The sequence below is a fragment of the Amblyomma maculatum genome, chromosome 3 (genome assembly GCF_055883805.1).
Source record: "Amblyomma maculatum isolate TAMU_Amacu chromosome 3, ASM5588380v1, whole genome shotgun sequence".
Classification (NCBI taxonomy): Eukaryota; Metazoa; Arthropoda; class Arachnida; order Ixodida; family Ixodidae; genus Amblyomma; species Amblyomma maculatum.
The window spans coordinates 92,294,906-92,315,483 of record NC_139346.1 but is presented as its reverse complement, the minus strand read 5'-3'; the positions used below and the strand labels follow the sequence as shown (position 1 = coordinate 92,315,483).

At 48.5% G+C, this 20,578-nt stretch overlaps 2 pseudogenes; both read right to left on the bottom strand.

The window, feature by feature from the left end:
* Positions 1-10,607: 10,607 nt before the first annotated feature.
* Positions 10,608-11,155, bottom strand: LOC146195300 (uncharacterized; annotated as a pseudogene).
* Positions 11,156-14,148: 2,993 nt separating this feature from the next.
* On the bottom strand, positions 14,149-17,157 carry LOC146195299 (uncharacterized; annotated as a pseudogene).
* Between the last annotated feature and the right edge of the window lie 3,421 nt (positions 17,158-20,578).

The window sequence follows — 20,578 nt, the reverse complement described above, 5'->3', positions numbered from 1 at the left end:
CAAAACATGGAAGAAGGAAACAAATCCTTCCTCCATGCAACAAAAAGTCTCTCTGGCTAGATCTTCTAGTACACTGTAGCTGTACACTGTAGCTGTAGCTTTTCTAGGGACCGTATGGTCCCTAGAAAAGTCGTTCTGGGGACAACATGGCTTGTTCATTCATGATTGCGGTAATTTCGGCTGGTTCGGTACATCCAGGCGAAGCGGGTGTCGCGAGTGTAGCCAAAGCGGGACAAAACGCCGTCCCACAAGTATGCTGGCGGTACAGCGGGACCACACCCGCATAAGCGGGACATGCCCCACCTAAATCGGGACGTATGGTCACTTTACTCACAGGGCACAAGAATGCGCACTTTCGTGCTGAGGCGAACGGGAACGCTCATTCTTGCCGGCACTACATGGCTCAGGCTCATGTGGCGGTCTCTCTTTGTCCCTGAGTGCTTTTATGTTGACATTCTTTGGTCTAATGTTTGCTTCATACGCGAAGTCGGCCACATCTTGAAGCAGCTGTTCCTTTTCAGAGTATTGCTCCTCGGTTCTAGATCTGATTTAAAATAAACCAGTAATGCAGAACACTTATATGGGATTGAAACTAAAGCCTTGTAACATTGTTGCAATGAGGTTGAGAAGTCACTTAATGACATGCATCACTTGCGGCACAAGGTCTACATGCATAGTTGGCAAATGTCTTTTCTGTGCAGTGTCTCTAGTGCGCTTGGCTTGTTGCACGCTGTGCACAAGGACACGCACTTTCATGTAGAGGCGAGCGGGAACGCTCATTCTTGTCGGCACTATAACCTTCTCAGACACGGGAAGAAAGTTCCGAGATAATATGTTTGTTTTTCTATTATATTTGCTATTTGTATCCTCAGAATGCAAATAATTTTCAATTTCAGTTGCCGCGATCTCCATGTGTCTGAAAATGCATGTCCCCCTACAGGGACATCTGGATCACTATTGACATATTAGTTGTGCGCTTGAGGACACAAATTTGTGCACACGTCCTCAACAAAGTCAGATTGTGGCACTATTCAGAACTTCACTGAAGCAAAGATTTATTCTTTACATTTTTCAGGTGAACACTATAAACAAAGTTGAACAGTCAAGCATGAAAATTATAGAAGCAATTTTGCCCAATCTCAATGCACGGGTAGACATTGCACTGAGTGCATCGGTGGCATGTTTTCATCCCACACCCTGCATTTTGGCATCTTTGGCCGCTGGCTATGTCATCTTTTAGTGGGAGATGAAGTGCCTCTTGTTTCCGAAAGATTTGTGAGGGAAGCGCATTTGGTTTTTTTCTGGGCTGGATGTCCATTTCATCCTCATCCGAAAGCTCCTGGCCTATGTTTTTGCATATGAGCACCTTCACTACATGCTTCTTGAAATCAATCCATGATGTTCTTCTTGGCCAAGCCCATTGTGTTTTTGTCTGCTCTGTACTGGAGCCACCCATTGACGCAGGCAAGATCCGACATGTGGAGGATTGTACGGAGGGCCCACCGGCTAGTCCGGCTTCTTTGTTTGTAGAGAGCTAGCATTCGGTCAGCTAGATCTACTCTACCCATTTTGCCATTGTAGTTTTTTATAACAGCAGGGTGGGGGACGTCCCTAAGTACTTGTTTTCTTTTTTGCACCACCTTTTGCATGCGTGCTCCGGACTGACGCCAAATGCTACAGTAAGCATGAGAATAGGCTTTTTGTCAAGCCACTTTGTGCAAGGAACTTTTTTATCAAATCTGATGACTTCTTCAGATGTGCCCCTTGATTGCTTAACAAAATCCTTGTCTTTCATGAAGTGCACTTCATTTTGAAAGGCTGTTTTTCATCAGCATGCCAGTGGCAAATATATCCTGCTTCATCAGCTCATGCGTCAAAAAGCTGGACGTAAACGAACGGTCAATGTAGAGCGTCGAACATGATGGAACAGTTTTTCACTAGAGCCAGAACTGAGTTTCCAGACGCACCAAGGCTGAGGTCGGGAAAGGTGTCCTTGCCCTTGTATATTCTGATGTCATAAATCAGTCCGTCCTTGCCAGCTAGAACGAAGTTCTTTAGCGACACTGGATGTGGCTTGTTCAGAACGTACTGCTTCACAGGACAACGGCCGGAAAAGGGGATAATTTGCTCATCCACGCAAAAGCAGTTTGATTGTTCAAGGGACAAGCAACCCTTCCGCACCATTTTGACAAAGGGTGCAACCATCCATAGCCTTTGCAACTTTTTGTCCTTGTTGGTGACATCGTCGTCAGTTTGGCAGCATAGATTAGACCTAATCTGAAGAAGTGATCTCTTACCATGGTGTCTGCTATTGCATTCATAGCCATTCCTTTTTTCCAGAAGAACCGGATTCATGGATAGCCTATAACTCCCATCAGTATCGAGCAGCCCAAAAATTGCTTCACTTCCTGACCACTGATTTTCGCCGCAATTCCCCTATGGCTCAGGCTCATGTGGCGGTCTCTCTTTGTCCTGAGCGCTTTTCTGATGACATTCTTTGGCCAAATGTTTGCTTCGTACGCGAGATCGGCCACATCTTGAAGCAGCTGTTCCCTTTCAGAGTATTGCTCCTCGGTTCTAGATCTGATTTACAATTGTAGGGGTGTGTGATGAAGATTACCACACTACATTTTCCCCCTGGGTTGAGAAGGAGCCATCCTGGCGACTTAGAGGAGTTAGCGGCGGCCGCATCGATTATGTTCCCCTCTTGAGGCCAGCCGTGCCGGCCCCTCGCATGCGCGACTGGTTTGCACGTTCGTATCAACCGCGGGGGCTTCAGAAACTCTTCGTATCACCCCGAGTCTTAACATATTCTATACAATGTAGTCCATTCAAAGCATTCTTAAAATTCGTATCATCCCAAAATTCGTACCAGCTGTAATCATATCATCGAGATTCTACTGTAGTTCCATGGGTCAGGGCGAAAAGGTGGAAGGCGTTAGCGGCAAAGGCGTGCCACATGGCCTGGCAGCCCGCAAGAGTAGCAGATTGGCCTGTTGTCCGAGGTACGCCAAGGGTCCGTAGGGCGTTGGCGTACCCTTGGAATAGGGACATGGAATGCAGACGCAGGCAAAGGTGAAGGATGGTTGAAAGGTGTGGCCCGGTAGGAAACAGGTGCGGTTGGCATTAGTAGCCTGGCTGTAACTTGGGCGTACGTCAATGGTGCCGTTACTTGCGCCTGCACACGGCTGGGCGGCAGCACGGGGCTGGGCGGGAGCACAAGGCTGGGCGGAAAGACATCAGCGATGTGGTCTTGCACGACATGCCATATGGTAGGGACCAAAGATGGAGCCATGTCAGGAACGAGGCGACCAGTATCTTGTATTTGAGGGACCAGGGATAGCTGGCAGGCGACCTCTTTGCGAACGAAGGCTTTGATCTGTTGAATCAAAGGGCTGTCCTCTGATAATGTAGAACCGCTCAATGCTAGTGTACAGGTGGTGTCGTCGGACCGCCGGGTAGAAGCACGCTGCTTTCGAAGCTCATCGTAGCTCTGGCAAAGTTTAATCACGTCACTGACGGTGGCAGGATTTTTCACCCAGAGCATCTGACACGTGTCCTCGGAGATACCTTTTAGGATGTTTCCGATCTTAGCCGCTTCGGACATTAGTGGGTCGAAACGTTTGCACAGGTCAACGATGTCTTCTATATAACTTGTGAATGACTCTTCGGCATGCTGAGTGCGCTCACATAAGCGTTGTTCTGCTCGGAGCTTGCAAACTGCAGGACGGCCGAACACTTTCGCAAACTTCTTCTTAAATGCAGACCAAGGTGGCAGGTCTGCCTCATGGTTGCAAAACCAGAGGTTCACCACGTTTATCAGGTAAAAGATTACGTTACTTAGCTTGATAGTGTCATCCCATCTGTTGTAATTGCTGACATGCTCATACGCCGACAACCAGTTGTCGACGTCTTGGTCAGCCGTGCCACTTAAGAGGCATGAGTCGCGCTGCCGTAGAACGCCAGAACACAGTACAGTGGTTGGTTTGGGCGGCGATGTCGAGGCGGTCTCGTCCGGCATGGTGGAAGCAGAGGGCGATGTGCGGCTTCTGAGTTCCAGGGTGGATGGGAACGTACCCCGCACCTCCACGAATTGTAGGGGTGTGTTTATTCAGTAAGCCCAGATGGATCCAGCCGCTCAGGAGGAACTCGCAGCGGAGCGTCAGGCGTGGCGAATCAGCAAGGCAGCGACCAACTTCTTCTTCCTCGAGTGCACCAGCACGTGATGCATGGCAGTGGCTATGATGACGAAGATTACCACACTACACAATAAACAAGTAATGCAAAACACTCATATCAAATTGAAACTAAAACCTTGAAACATTGTTGCAATGAGGTCACTTAATGACATGCATCACTTGCGGCACAAAGTCCAAATGCACAGTTGACAAATGTATTTTCCGTGCAGTGTTTCTAGTGCAATTGGCTTGTTACTCTCTGTGCACAGGGACACATACTTTTGTGCAGAGGCGAGCAGGAACGCTCAAACTTGCTGGCACTATATGGCTCAGGGCTCAGGCTAATGTGGTGGTCTCTCTTTGTCCTACGTGTTTTTTCTGGTTACATTCCTTGGCATAAAGCTCTTTGCACACAAGGTTGGCCACATCTTGAAGCAGTTGATCCCTTTCAGTGTATTGCTCCTTGGTTCTAGATCTTATTTACAATGAACAAGTGATGCAAAGCATTCATATAGGATTGCAAGGAGAGCTTTGAAACATTTTTGCAATGAGGTTGAATTTACTTTCTGAAGTTTTGCTTCTCATGTCATAAAAATATGCGAACAAAAGGTCTGTTGTGAGAGCTGAGAGCTTAGCTGTATCATGCAATGGAGGACCTTGAGGGAACAGGCACAGACGATTTGGAGATGCACTCTTAAACGGAAGCAGAGAAACTGTATTCAACTTTCACATTACAAAAAGGGCTGTCAGCCAAAGGCACAACACGCACTTGTTACCTCTTTCCGGTTGCAAAGCAAAGTGCCCATGGAGCACAGGCTTACTAGTCTTTTTTCTCTCTTCCTCGCTGTTTCGGCAGGCAGGGTCGTTCACCCTTCCCATCTAGACCGGTAGGCACCAACTAGGAGGTAGTGAGCATAGGCGTCAACTCCGAAATATTGTTCCACTTCCATTGGCTCCCCAAACCACATACAGATGAATAGATTACACCCACTCACACACAAAGCAATTGGGGGACGCACCTGTTGACCGACACACAGGCGACGAAAACATAGCCCGCAGGAAGAGTCAGCCAGACCAAGAATCCAAAAGAATTTCTCTCCGTCCCCAAAAGCAAAGAAAACATAACAACCTCCCGGCTCCAGCTTGGCGCACTAAACTCACAACATGAGTCAGTTGGGGAAGCCTGGGAGGAAGGGAGGGTGGCCAGTGTGCCCTCTCCTCGCGGTCCTCCCCAAGAGCGCGCGTAATCACGCGTGTGGACTACGCGCAGCCCTTTATAATGGGGCAGGGGATTATGAATCTCCACATCCCCCCCCTCTTTAAAACCGCCGTATCACATTTTCCGAAGCGGGGGGGGGGGGTTGGTTCCTAATCGGCCATCAACTCCGTGAAGTCCATCAGCGGGTCCGCCTATGGTGTCGTCGAGGGCGATGACGGGGTCCACTCTGGCACGCTCGGGGACAGTCGGGACCGACCCGGCCGCGCAGGGGAAGGGCCACCAGGAAAACCGCTGCAAGCAGGCCCCTCCGCTGCTCCGGTGGCGCTCAGCTGGCTCGGCCCCGGCAGCGGCAGCGGTGACGCCGATGCCCCAGGATTGGTGCGCGCGATCGCCAGCAACCACTCCGCGTACGCTGGGTCCTCGGCGAGCCGACGCATCATCTCCGCCGCCGCGGGACCGAGCTGTGGCGCGAATGATGACGGCGACGTAGCAGCGTCTGCCCGGTTCCTCTCGTCCCAGCTGTGGTGAAGTCTGGAGCCCAGGTGACTTACGCTGGACAACACCAGGCCTCCGCATACACAAAACATGGAGCCGAGCGCCGGAGGCAGAGAGGCGCCGTTGGTGCGACGATCTTCGTCCTCCACGGTCCGGCCCTGGAACATGCTCAACAGCCTATGGATCTTCTTGCTGCGGGGCGTTCGTTCTTGCACTCTCCAGGGCCGGTCCGAGAAATAGCTCACCGGCGCCTCCGTGCCCCTCTAGTCGTCCAGGTTGCAACCGAGCGCCTCTCCGGCGCGGCGACCGCTGTCGCAGTACCGGAGTGGCCCGAGCGTCCCCCAGCATTCAGGGTACTCGGTCCCGGGCAGGCGTTCTTCCTCGGAGGGCCTCCCAAAGTCCCGTGCCCTTGATAGTAGCGCCTCTTTCCAGCGGGTCCCGTGCTGGCCGAGCGGTGGTGATCAGGGCGTCCCTGCCCCTCATGGCCGACGGGATTGGGCTGTTGGGCCTGCATCGCTTCAGTACGTGTATGCGTGGAGCAGTTAAAATTGCCACCGGCTTGCTCAACGGTCTCGTGACAAGTGCGATGTCTGCGGAGCTTGTTTCGCGCGCTTTTCCTTCTCCACCAGGCACACCCTCTCCCTCATTTCGGCGCTCTCTGCTGCCCACGTAAGGAAAACATTGGAAAAGGAGTGCTGACCTTCGGGGTTTGCGTCGACTTGTACAGCGGGGCACCAGCGCTGCCGCCCGCGAGGCCACAGCCACGAGACTCAACGGTGCCATGGCGGCCCCTTCTGCAGCAGCCTTCGTCGTGGTAGTCTCATGAGCCCGTTCCAAGAACCCTGGCTCGCCTGCTCCGCGGTCGACCGGAAGCTGTCTTTCTTCGTGGCCTGCTTGACGGTGACAGCTTGCTCCAGTTTCAGGAATGTGGTCCCTCTTTGGATGGTTTAGCTTTCGATGCTGCAACGGTCGTCCCAGCGCGCGTTGGCTTCCCTCTTGGCCGGCTGCAGGGCTGCCTATTCCCTTGTTACTTCTTTTTTTCTCTTCTCCTTTCCCTCTTTTTTTTTTTTGAACCACCTCCCACTCGGACTTTTCCAACAAGAAAGCGTGTGCTTTCTCTGGAAGCAAAATATACTGAATATCGACAGAGCGTCCTGTCCGTATTCAGCACGAGAAATTACTGCCTGCGCGTTGGTCAGAGTTACGTCTGCCGTGGGCACAAGTCGTAGTGAGGCGCGATGCTCAAAATCCCAAGCCTTGCCTCTCGCTGCAGCTGCCTGCTGGTGGGGGAGTGTGTCTTCCTCGGGCCACGCAGCGGGGCTCGAATTGCGGTGCGCTTTGTGTAAAGTCTAGCTCCGCCATCTTTGCTTGCAGCTTTGTCGTGCGTCGGTGTGTGCCCAACGCAGCAACCGTGGTGTTGTTGCGAACTTATAGAGCAAGTTCTACCCATTCGACAACGTCACCATGCACATCACTAGGCAGCGAAATGACACACCTTGAAGAAAAGTCTTAGGGCCGCTCGCATGCTCAGCGATGCACATGTGCGATATAGCTCATCTCAGCGTGGTGTGACCAACCTCGAAGGACTCGCGTGTATCCTTCGCGTGGGGAAAGGATTGCGCAAGGTGCTATAGGAGTACAGACGGCAGGGGTCCAATGCGCTCACAGCAGTACAAGCTGTGTAGGGCCCGTGCAAGCAGAAATACCAGCGTGCCCTTTGTGTGTCGCGGCCGCGCCGCTCGGCTCCCAGAGCCTGTCGACCATTAAATTAAAAAGAAAAAGGATCCTACCGCTTTCTTCCTAAAGCTCCTTTAAGGCTGACTAGGCTCCCCAGTGCACTGATGCAATTAAAACGGTCACCACTCAGAGAAGCCGGGTGGGCCGCCCCTTCTCTGAGGCTGCGAGCTATCGCAACGAAGTGGCTAACGGACACGGCAGAAAGGATAGTATAACTATAACACTTCTCATGCCATTAACGTGCGCGCGCAAAAGTTCATACACTACGTTTCCCGTACTCCCGTAGAGCATGGTAAGTCAAAACACTACGAGATAATGCCCATCACACCAGCATTCGCGCGTCACCCTGCTACAGAGCGGTGGAGTCGTGCCACATCCTGTTTCCGCAGAAAATTACAAGATCGCAGTGGCTAGCGTCAGCTCCTGATCTCTCGCAATAGTAACAGGTAAGGTGGTTTTGCTTGCTTGCCGTTGTGCAATCACCACAGCAGTATTAGAAGAGACTGAAAGGTCAGTCCTGCTCACTGCCATGGCTAGTCTATATGTCGGCATCGTACACACAGACACTCGATTTGTCAACACCTGTGGCCCTAAGTTCAGGCGCCAAGAATATGGGGTTATTTCTCGCAAGAATGCGCCACGGGGGGGCTAGACGCTACAGTCGCCTTCTAGCCCCAACGTGCCAGCCCTAGCAGACAGAGCTGTGACCCCCAACCCGCGGTGCGAGACTTCGCCACTGTGGCGGGTTCGGGCCAGAGGGGACAAACACGAGTTGCGCACTCGTACGAGCTTTAATCTGTCTGAGTAATTATACATGGCAAATCAACAGCACACAAATACAACCGCCGTGTAGCGAGCGAACGCCGCGTACGGGGGTGAAATAGAAACCACCAAATGGGGAAGCGCGCCAAGGAGGTGAGAGGAAGAGTCTTCTCACCTGACACGGCTTTGCGCTCACATCCCATTGCGGTAAGTGCCTACGGTCAGTGGGCGATTCTCAGTGACGGCGGTGGTCTCCTCGGCGGAAATCATGAACCGCGCGCATGCGCGCCCAGTCGCCGAAGACACCCTGCGAGTTATGACAGAAGCGCTTCTCACCTCGGCTTGGGGAGAGGAGGTTTTGCGGGCAGGCCGGGAGGAGAGAAGGAAACCCGTGCGGTGTCGCCGTGGGAGCCTGGGAGGAAGGGAGGGTGGCCAGTGTGCCCTCTCCTCGCGGTCCACGGCAAGAGCGCGCATAATCACGCTTCTGGACTACGCGCAGCCATTTATAAGTTGTAGAAGTTTAGCAGTCCGAGAAAAAACTGAAGTTGCTGCTTGTTCTTTGGACTAGAAGCTTCTTTAAGGGCTTCGACCTTTCCTTCGGTTAGATGAATACAGGCGGCGTCAATGCAGTATCCAAGGAAGGTTACTTCCGGCGTGCCGAAGGTACATTTCTATCGGCTCACTCGAACATTGTTGTCCCTTATGTGTTTCAGCACAGCTCGCAGGCGTTTGTTGTGCTCGTAGGCATCCTGACCTCCCACTGTAATATTGTCCAGGTACATGTGGAGACTAGGTAGTCCCAAGAGAAGCTCTTCCATGTAGCACTGAGATATGGCTACGGCGTTAAATGGAAGGCGAGTAACTTTGAACAGTCCCCAGTGTGTATTGACTGTTAGGAGATTGGCTGTATCACTGTCCATGGCAAGCTTTTTATAGGCTTGATTGAGGTTTAGTTGTGAGAATACAGTGCATCCAGCAAGGTTTGAAAAAAGCTGATCGATGGTTGGATGAGGATATGTTTTCATTTTGATTGCTTGGTTAATGATGCTTTTGTAATCACCACACAGCCTGATCATGCCGTTCTTGTGACGCAGACTACCGGTGTCACCCATTGGGAGAATGGCTTGATGGCTTCGTTGATGACAGCATCTACTTTGGGCAGTAGAGCCACCGGAACTTTACGTGCTTTCGTAAAGATAGGAATGAATTCAGCCTTGAGTTCGATGTGAACGGACGGTCCCTTGCTCTTCCCTAGCCCTTCAGCGAAGATTTCTGGGTATTCAGAGGCGGTGTTCAACAAGGTTAGCGGAACTGCGATTTGAGACTCGTGGTTTATCCCGCAGAGTGAAATGCCCAAACGCTGAAAACCAGTCTCTCCCTAAAAGGCTGGTACCACTCCCTCGGACAATGAGAAGGTGTAGGCGAGTGCTTTTCGTTCTGTATGAGACAGCGACTTCCAATGATCCCGCAATCTCTTAGCTTTCCCTTGTCTAGAAGCACAGCTGTAGAGAAGATGGCTTTAGGCTTTAGAAACTTGCCTTGACAGCCGAAGTTTCTGCATGGTCCTCTTTCTTATGATGCCTCAGGCAGTCCCGGAGTCAACCTCCATGGCCAGAGGCCTACTGTTTATCAGGACATCCACGCAGACTGCTGGAGAAGTGACATTGTTGGCGCTATTCGTAGACTTGCAGTCTTGAATTCCGCGATGAAAACTGAACGAAGTCGCAGAGTTTACGTCTTGAGCCGGATCAGCTGATTGCAAAATTTGGTGGTTTCGTCCACGAGAGTACTTGATTGTGCGGGAAAACTCCTTTCGATGCTGACCAGGCTTGGAAGTTTTTTCTTTTATCGCCTTCTTCCTGCAGGCCTTCTCGAGGTGTCCATTGTTGGCCCAGTAGTGACAGATGGTGAAATGGTAGGAGCAAGTACGTGTCATGCTCACTGGTGCACCACCAGTATTGATGACTCGGAGGATGGTTGGCTGGCTTGATGTCCGGGCACTTGGGATTGCTTTGCAAGTGATGCGTTTCTGAGGGGACTCTCGAGCGGCGAACCTCTTCTGTCTTGGCGGCTGTTTCTTCCTCAGCACATGCTGGTAGGATTTCTTTAGATAGCTTTAGATCCGGTTCAGCCAGGAGACGCGTCTTTTAATAAGCTCTTCACGCAGGGCACAGACTAGGCGGTCGCAAAGAAGCCGATTCAGCCAATTCCCTAACTCACAGTAGCGGGCCAGGAGTCGAAGAGTGGCGGTATAATCCGGCACCAATTCGCCAGGTTACTGGTCTTCTTAAGCAATTTTTAAGCAATGTGTTCGCTGCTGCCCACAGTATATTATGATAGGCAACATCAGGATGATGACCATGAGAACAGATATCGAATCCTTCATTGCCTATCACTTCTTGTGTCAAATTAATCAGCAATTACCTCCGATGTCTGAAACCGTATGAAATTGCACATTTTCTTCTGTTGTCAATTTCTCAAGAACAAGTTGCATGACCACAGGCCTCGGGAACTTCAAACCACCCCTGGAGATGTTCTCAATTATTATATTGCGATCCAGCTCCATTTCTCATTCCTGGTCGGTAAGGTTTTCTGCACAAGCTGTGCAAGGAATCTTTTTTGCATGTGCACAAAATCCTGCTATGTATGTAACAGCTGGCAAGCTCGACTTCTTGCTTTTAATGTCTTCTTCTATTTTTATCTTGTCTTCTATGAGGCGGCTGGCATCTAATGTTTTGCAGCTAGATTTCCACATGTCTTTCATTTCAGGGAAAATAGTGAGTCTTTCAGCCTTAGCTTAGCTTCCGCTTCATATATTTGCTGTATGGAGACATGGTAGTTTATCCCACAAAGGCGACAATATCTTCCAAACCTTTCTTCGAAGCTGTCAGTTTGGAATTTTGTCAAGCAAGACATATTCCAAGTGAAGCTCGTCAAACCAATAGCGGCAGATCTCAATTAGTGAATAAGTTACGAACCTGAGAGTGCAGCATGTGCATCGGTTGTGAGCACACCGGTGTCCATACTCGCCTCTTTCCATACATCTAACCAGCTGACAAAAGAACTTAGGAACTGAACTTGCGCACTAGACAAGCCCGTCGCTGGTTCTTGATAGGGATCTCTTAGCGGACGGTCTTTCTTAGGCATTTTTACGCTTGCAGTATGCCGCCACTTGAGTATCACACTGGTAAAGTCTGCCATTCCTTCAGCATAGGAGAGGCCAAGTTTTACTCCAAGTGACCTCAGGGCTTCAATAACGAATGAACTGAAAACCTTCAGTGCACGTTTTACGTTGTCTTTCTATGTTGAATGGGTGAGAGCTTTGTATGCGAGCCCTTAGCCAAACTTTGACAGCCTTTTTCTTTCATATTCAGGTATGTCGCGCAGTGCCTTAAAAGAAGCTCCATTAACTTAAACGAAGGATGATGCACTTGAAAACGTCTGGTAGAAAATGCATATTCCTGGATTTTTCTCATTAAGCCAGTTGCTCCTCACACATTTTAATAAATGAACAGGATCCACCACATAAAATAGGGACCTAGATTTGTCAGCAGGATGAGGGTGTACAATATCCAACCTGTTATTCGGCAAAAACATGGACATCACTTTTCTGTTTATTGTATTGTCTGTTATGACAGCAATAACTGTGAGTCCTGCCTTCTCAAGCTCCAAGATCACCTTTTTGAGGACATCGTCAATATTAAAAACAATATTAAAAACAGGCAAGATATGTGCAACATCCTTTTGCCCTGATAGCAAGCTCTGAGTCATGAAAACACGAGCAGTTCTTGCTACATCAGAACAGTTTGTTGCTGTGCCAGTCAATGAGCCACTTTTGTAATCAAAGTACTGTGTCAAGTGAATTTCGTCCATCATGAGAATGAGGACTTTTTCGTGTTGCTTTAGATGATTTGTCCTTCTTTTGATCTAGTTTAAGAAATGTTCATCTGTCTGTTCGTGCGCAGGACTAGCACGATACTTGCCACAAATCCTCATCACTGTAGAAGGGTGTGGCAAAGTGTTTTTGCTAGTACTGTGGGCGAACCTATAGGCATGTGGGGAAATGGTATAAAGGATGCTTAAAAATATCATAAGCGCTGCTGGATACTTCAAGGCCCTTTTATCTTTAAGGAGCAAGCAAAACTATTCCGTTAAAAATTCAGCTGTTCCCAACTTTTCTTGTGGCAAAAGGTACTCATACGTAATGCCATCGAGAAGTGAGCACACTAGCTACAGTCGCCTTCTAGCCCCAACGTGCCATCCCTAGCAAACAGAGCTGAGACCCCCAACCTGCGGTGCGAGAAGTCGCCACTGCGGCGGGTTCGGGCCAGAGGGGACAAACACGAGTTGCGCAATCGGACAAGCTTTAATTTGCCCGAGCAGTTGTTCACGGCAAATCAACAGCACACAAATACAACCGCCGTGTAGCGAATGCCGCGTACTGGGGTGAAACCACCTAATGAGGAAGCGTGCGCAGGGAGGTGAGAGGAAGAATCTTCTCACCTGACACGGCTTCGCGTTCACTTCTCATTGCGGTAAGTGCGTACGTTCAGTGGGTGATTCTCAGTGACGGCGGTCGTCTATGAACCGCGCGCGCTCAACTGCTGGAGACGCGGAGAGAGTTGCGACAGACACGCTTCTCACCTCGGCTCGGGGAGAGGAGGTTTCCCAGGCAGTCCGGGAGAAGAGAAGGAAACCCATGTGGTGTCGCCGCAGGAGCCTCGGAGGATGGGAGGGTGACCCCAAGAATGCGCATAATCATGTGTGTTAACTACGCGTGGCCCTTTATAATGGGGCAGGGGATTATGAATCCCCACAAAGCACAGCGTTTTGAGCAGTCTGCACCATCCAGAAATCGCATACCTGAATATCTGGAAGCCATGAAAGCAGATAATCATATGACACCAGCTTCATTTCTTCAGCATGTGCTGCCAGTGATAACTGCATGGCTTCATCCAGATGGGATGCTTCAAGCCGCCTTCGGTTATCTTCCAGGGCATCATGCACTGGAGCAAAGTGTGATAGGTAGGCAGGGCTATTGGGGAAAATAGTTGGCACAGTCCCTTGTGTCAGATCGGTGTGGCAAGTTGGCCGTGTTGGTACATATTTCTCAGAAAAGCAATGCAAAAAAGACGCAGACAATGACGAGATGACAAGAACGGGAGCTGAGCGTGAAAAGGTTGCGCACGGATCGGACAGAACACACAAGGAGAAAGAGCCCATTGTACTAGAAATGAACTTAGTTAATGTGGCAAGTTGGACGTGTTGGTACGTAGTTCTCAGAATACGCCCAACTTGCCACATTAACTAAGTTCATTTCTAGTACAATGGGCTCTTTCTCCTCGTGTGTTCTGTCCGATCCGTGCACAGTCGTTTCACACATCGCCATGTCAGTGTACCGAGCTTGGGAACTTTCCTTCTGCCTTCAAACCAAAGCAACTACCCGAAGATCCCATCGGTGCTTCCACTGTCCTCCCATCTGAAGCTGTATAGCTAGAGGTGGTCCTGAGATACTCTAGCTTGAAATGTAGCTCGCAAAGCTTCACAGCAAAAGAAAAGGTCACTTTTTAAGATTTGGGTTAGTTCACCTTCTCCCCGGTATTTTGTTTTCATATATAACGCGTCGTATAGATTCGTCAGCAAATAGTAATCAAGCAGGCCATGTCAAGTATAAGATTAGAAGTTCAACATCAAGAAACGCAATAGATTCAGAACTCCAGTCAAGTACAGATGGCACAAGTGACTCGCCAAAGGGCCCTAAGCCTTGGGTCCCCCTATTCTAAAACTCCCTATTCTCTCCTGCCTTTCTTTTCGCAGTGAATTCTGTGTCTTCAAGTAGAAATGTAGTCTGCTAAGAACATAGAACTTGATCACTCCGGTTCATGGCAACCAACCAGCTGCAATTTCATCATTTGAAAAAAGGATACCAAGTCCAAAAGGCTCTCTCTTCGGATTTCCCGGGCACTAAAACAGCGCGTAAAGGCGTTTTCAAGGGATGTCACAAGGGCATTTAGATTGCTTGACAAGACCATCTCTGTCGACTGCATTGATAAGACACGTTGCGTCTGGAGCAGTTCCGCCTTTGAGACTGAGGAGTTGTTTGCAGCACTCTTCGCATTTTGTCCAGCGATGCATTTCTTTGCCACATAACCAGCGATATAAAATATGAGCCTTGAATCACTGGCCTGAATGATGAGATGAGTGATGAGAGATGTCTGTTCGATGCTACTGTGTTTGAGAACTTGATTGCCTCACTGAGGTCTCCCATGTCGGGAAGCTGGTCAATCTTACTTTGGGATTTCAATTCCTCCACTTCATCAGTTCCGATGAGACTGTTAATAAGTCCTGGGGATGCATTTCCAAAACTGGATGATTTTGCAAGATTCTGGAAGCTCACGCAGTTCACTGATATCAAAAACTATATTGGGGTGGAGTGATCATTGCACCCCGACATCTGCCTCACAAACCCAAAGAGTTTCAATGGGGTCCTGGCTAAGCCTTAACATCATCAGGTAGCGATAGTTCAGTTTCGTTGTCACGTAAGTGAGAAGATCAAGAGTGCTTTAAAGTTTGACACGAAGTCCGCTAGAGCTTTGACTAAGGTAACCTTGCCATTGGGACCCTGTCATTTCCTCCCACGGGTCCAGATAGGCCAGAACGTCTTTTTATGCACTGTTTGCGAGCCTTGACTGGCCTTAGTGGATCCGAGCTGCATCATGAAGTCATTGCCTCAATTAATACTCTCATACTGTCCACGAAGGCAACAGTGGCAGCTGAACCTCCACATTGCTTCTCGATTTCCTCTTTGTACAAGAAGAGACCTCGCAGGGCCTCGTCACTGAAGAGACGAAACGCGTAGCTCATCTTCATTTTTTCAAAGCCGTTTGGCTACACAACTGCTTTAGTGACATGTGGCATCGCTTTAAGTGTGGTTTTGCCATTGACGGGCACAATCTAAATGATCAGCACAAGCTTCAATCCAGTCTGCACAAACCTGTTCCTCACGCGTTTTACAAGGGGGGGGGGGGAGTCTGACAGAAAATACAGCCATCAATCTTGGTCAGTGAGACGCTGCCTTCTACAAACTGATTTGTCTTCCTAAACATTCCAAATGAACGCCACATACTTCGGTTTCACGACGCCCCGTCACAGGTCACAAAATCAATATGCAGCCCTGCATTCTCACTCATGATCACCAGCTCCAAAATTATCTGGCACATAATATCACATTTGACATTCCTGTGGGAAGCTAAGACACCAAGAACTTGGTGCAAGCTCCCTGAGAATGGTTTGAATATGAAAACTAAACCATGATTGCATGCGAGTGCCTTCTGATTTTCTGGAGCCAGCTTTCCAAGATCGACGAAGCCTCCAATATTGCCATTAGGTGCAAGCCTTATATGCTCCGTTAATTTCATTTTACCGATGAGAAGGCCACTATGGTGATGAAAAGGCACCATTGTTTTTGTTTTTTCTGCAACAGCTGCAAAAACTCTTATTGACCTAATCTGCTCCTGTAGCACTTGAGGTAGCTACGCAAACAAGTACGAGAGGGTAGAATCGTAATTTTGTTTTTCCTGATGTGCTCATACAGGCGTGGGCGTTTTTGATGCACATTATAGCACACTCAAGCACCCATTCACTCTATACCTCATTCCTTTCGTACTTTGTCTCTTCGAAGCAGTGAGGCATGCCAAGATCTGTTGGTGCTGCTTGATGGGCATCCCTTTAATTCTCTTGAAACACCACAGAATCTATCTGCGAAGTTTTGTGTTTCAGAGTTTTGATTTGGGAGTTTGCTTTCAGGATGCAAGCCTTTGACCTCTTTGGTTTTGCTGTCCTCTGCTTCAGCTTGCAAGAAGGCGTTTTAGACGGGCCTTTCACAGTTCTCTTCTTGTATGAAGCTTGATTCAGAAGCAGTTTCCTCAAATATTGCATTGCGGGCAAGGTTTCTCTGCTATTGGGCTGACTCGTGGACAGGATGCATTAAAACACTTGCCACCACAAGTCTTCGTCTTCCGCTTTGTACTTGTTTTGGACTCACCCTCTTCACCAGCACAGACTCATAGAATCAACTTCATGGAGTAGGCCTTCATCCATCGCGGTATATGTCACTGAGACATTTTTTGTCACTGCTGTGCACAAAACCACCTTTTCAATGAAAAGACTATGTCTGTTTATGCCACACACGGTAAAACTTACAATGCTTTCAGCTCCAGCAATTTGGTCTCTTGCCTAGTAGTAGCTTGCAACTCATAAGTGGTAAGATTAGGCACCGGCACGATGTTTTCGTCAGCAGGGGCTTCGTTGTTTTTTTCCTCTTGAGTTTCATTTGTTTCACTGTCCAGAGAGAGACTACTGTCAATTCGGGAGGTCTTAGAAGGCAAGCCAGAGGTTGACGTCTTTGATTTCCTTTTCCGTGGCGCTTTCTTCGAGCAGTAAGACGGCACATTAGGATATATGGTAAGGACAGCATCTGTCAGCACGGGACGATCACGTGGGATCTTGACTGCTTGCCCATTAATTATGTGTGTAAAATCGCGTATAATGTACTGCTGGTCAAAATGTAGTTCAAAAAGCACTGACGGCGCATGAAGAGGTTTATCAGCACGATGTACTGCTCGACACCAAGCTTGGAAGCACTCTGGATCTTTAGGCACAGCAAACTGTGACACACGCCAATCACGACGACACATATCCAGACGAGCAGCCATGGGCAAAGCAATGAGTTTGCATCTGCCTCTTCGCTTTCTCACCGCTGTCCATTTCTAAATTCTAAAGAAAATACTAACTCACACTTGCACTTCGGCGAGACAGATTAGGGCTGGAGAGAATGTATCGAAGAGCTGACAGCAGTGCCACAGCAGCTACCAGTGGTGGCGGCATGAAACGAAGAGGCATTTTCTCTAAGCGGTAGAATGCGCGGTTGCGCCACCTGCCCCTTCTAGCCACCATAATGTTGTCTACGAAGGGGGAGGGAAAGAGAAGGCAGAAGATTTATCTCAAGCTTCGGCCCTATACGCGGAGCCGTAGAAGCGGTCACTCGCGCTCGCCTTGTTCAAGGTCCAAGGCTCAGCGTGCACTCGTGCATAAGCTAGTGGGGGGGGGCGGGTATGGACAAGTTATGGCTGTCCTCACAGTGTTCTTACTGCTCCACAGCACGTGTCTCAATACAAGCTCAGCCGTATTTCCATCTTTGCAGGCATTACAGTCAGGTGAATTACCATCTGTAGCTTCTCCAATGTGAATTTTGTCAGAATGGGTAGAGTTCCTTAAAAACTCTGCCAGCTTGGACACTAGCTGTGTGACGATAGTACAGTTGTGTGCATGTGTGTTTACATTTTATACCACTAAGAAAATTAGACCACCTCATCCTATTTCTTTCTCCAAGTCGCAGTTCTTCTGGGCTATAGAGACTTTGATCACTTGGTCCTCTGTCAGTGGGCCTGGTGGCATATACTGCAGTTTAGCTTCTTTTGTGCTGTGGACAGTGGCTTAGCCAGAAATATTTTTCCTGCCAAGAAGGGGGGGGGGGGGGGGGAGGAGGAGGAGTATATACTGTTGCTAAAAAAATAGAGAGAGCCTGCCCCCAAGCAATCACTTCAATATGTGGTGTTGATCCAGTCTGAGTGTGTTATGTTGCGGGTGACGGTAAGATCGGGACAAGTGTCCCGGGTTACGGAGTTACCCACACGTGTTGGATGTACGGGGTCAGTATGAAGAAAGTATTATTATACTTTAGGAAATTTTATAAACATAGGCCAGGCGTTTCTCATAAATTTGGTGAAAAGGAGCAGCCGGAACCGCAATGCGGCACCATCCTCTCCTTTATTGTTCATGTAAATAAAAAAAATCTACAACGTGCATATTTTTGGTGAGACCATTTTCAGCCACCTAACTTTATTATACTTTCTGTAATCAATAACCAAAGTTGTCAAAAATAGCCGAGAACATAAGTGCAACGCTCCACTCCTTCGTTATTATTTTCTGGTGCCCCGAAAAAAAAAAATGGCAGCAAAACCAATTGCAGATATCTTATTTCCAGTCATCGGGCAACAATATATCAAATTTTAAAATCAATTTACAAGGTCGCTTGGCCATCCTTTGTTTGATCTTACATGGAATCGCCCTATAGCATCCTACCTTCAAATTGTGCTGTAATGCACGACATGCACGTGTACATGGTAATAAAAAGAAATGTGAGCAAAGGCGTGCCTGCGGGTTCCGCTGTTTAAATTTATTGCGTCATGTTTACATTAGGGTCACAGCAAAAGCCTTTTACAATTGTCCGTAATGCAATAATTCAGGACATTAGAGTTTTTGTTGTCAACCGGAAAAAAGAATAGCGAGAAGAAATTCAAACAGTGGAGTGCTTAAACGTAAATGTGTTTTTTTTTGTTTTTTTTTCCAGCATGACAGTACCTGAAACATTGCACATGCTGGCAGCTGTGGTGGTTCACATAGTCATCTTGCACTCCTTTGGATGCTCTTTACGCGCCACTCACAGGAGTGCTTTTAGGAAATATAGTATTACTTGTGTTTATCGTAAACCGCAAAGCAGCATATCAGTTAAGAAATCATTCATGCAACCCCAAATCGAATTATAACTCAGAAAACAAGCAGAACGTACATACCTCCAACCAAAAAAAAAAATTGTTTCAAGCAGGCGAATGCCCCTATGTGTCAAAATCAAGTGCCCGTTCTAGGTGCACCCATAAAAACGCTTGCAAAACGAGTGACAAGACAGGCCTTCAGTATTGGTGCTGCCCCTGGCGGTCGCGTCATGCGTAAAAGTCACACTAAGCGGCTGTTCCTTGTGGCGCCATCAGAGCACCTCTGTTTCTTCCACCGTGATTACCAGCATTGTGTTGGGCCAGAATAATCATTTTCATGCATGCTCATTTGCCTGTTTTGCTTTTAATGCCGGCACATATACATACATGCATACAATGACTGGAACTTCTGCATGCCGTAACACAGATAGTGGTCATTTGATATTGGCAGTCACCTTAGATGGCAAATTATCTGAGGTGCTCAGAGGCATCACCTTTGTAGCGAGTCCCTTCTAACTCTATTGCTTTCTCCTCTGATCAAAGGAACACTCTGATGGGTGTTTTCGGCTAAGGCTGAGGTGTGAAGTAAAAGCAATTTTTCCTTCGAGCTTGCACTTGACAGCTTCAACGTTTGCTTCTTGGTGACGCTGAACGCCAGCACTTCATTGCGAGGACGTGCCACACCGTACCGATTATATTCATCGCCGGTGATTTTATTGCTTAGCATTACTTGGCCCATGTGTTCTGTGTCCAAAATGTATCCACAGTGGCTGTGTAGCCTGTGTTGGCTATAATGGTCACAAGTGTTATATTGTTGGCTAGCTTATGTCAAGTATAATTGCACTGGACTGTAGGTCTGCACTAGTTGCTGTTAATTGGCTAATTAAAGTCAGTAGCAGTTTTCCATGGGCAGGTACCACATGAACCCAAGTAGTCTCTGTATCGGCTGCATTGGCCAACGAGACAAGCATGAGCCGAGTGCCATGACACGAATCTCGTAGAGTGTATTCAGCGGCCGTTTTTTATACACGGAAATGGGGCAGTGCCCCTTCAGCTTATCGGTGTGAATACACGTGGCTAGGTGCGATATGATCTCGAACTATGACACTCATAGGAACAGAGTAAACATCTGCGTCCATTTCTTCGAGGTAAGAAACAACCTGTGGTCACTGTCCATTTTTCTCTTCAAGAGCTGCTGATCTCCAATCTTGAGGTAACTGCAAAAAAGTGCTCTCCTCCGCTAGCCGACTCATATCCAAGCAATTTATTTGCATGGTCTCCTCTTGCATGCTACCTTCCTCTGTCTCGCTCTCTTTTTTTGGAGATTTTCATCAGTTAGAGGAAAAGTACAGTGGGTGATTGGAAAATATGCAAGGAACGGCATCACTTCTGAGACGCGATGCTCAGTGCTCGATTTCAACCACTTTCCTGTGTTTCACATGCTTATACGATTTCATAATGTCACCTTCTTGGAATTGCTCGTCACACACTTTGCGCGTTTTACCCAACATTTTGTCAGTGCAGGGTATTGCTCTCTCCCACTGTGCAAGGAGGAGCTGATTACACAGCAGAGAAAAGAAGTGTCTCTTAGTGCTGCACTGGTACCCACTGGTACATCCTGGTACATAACAGGT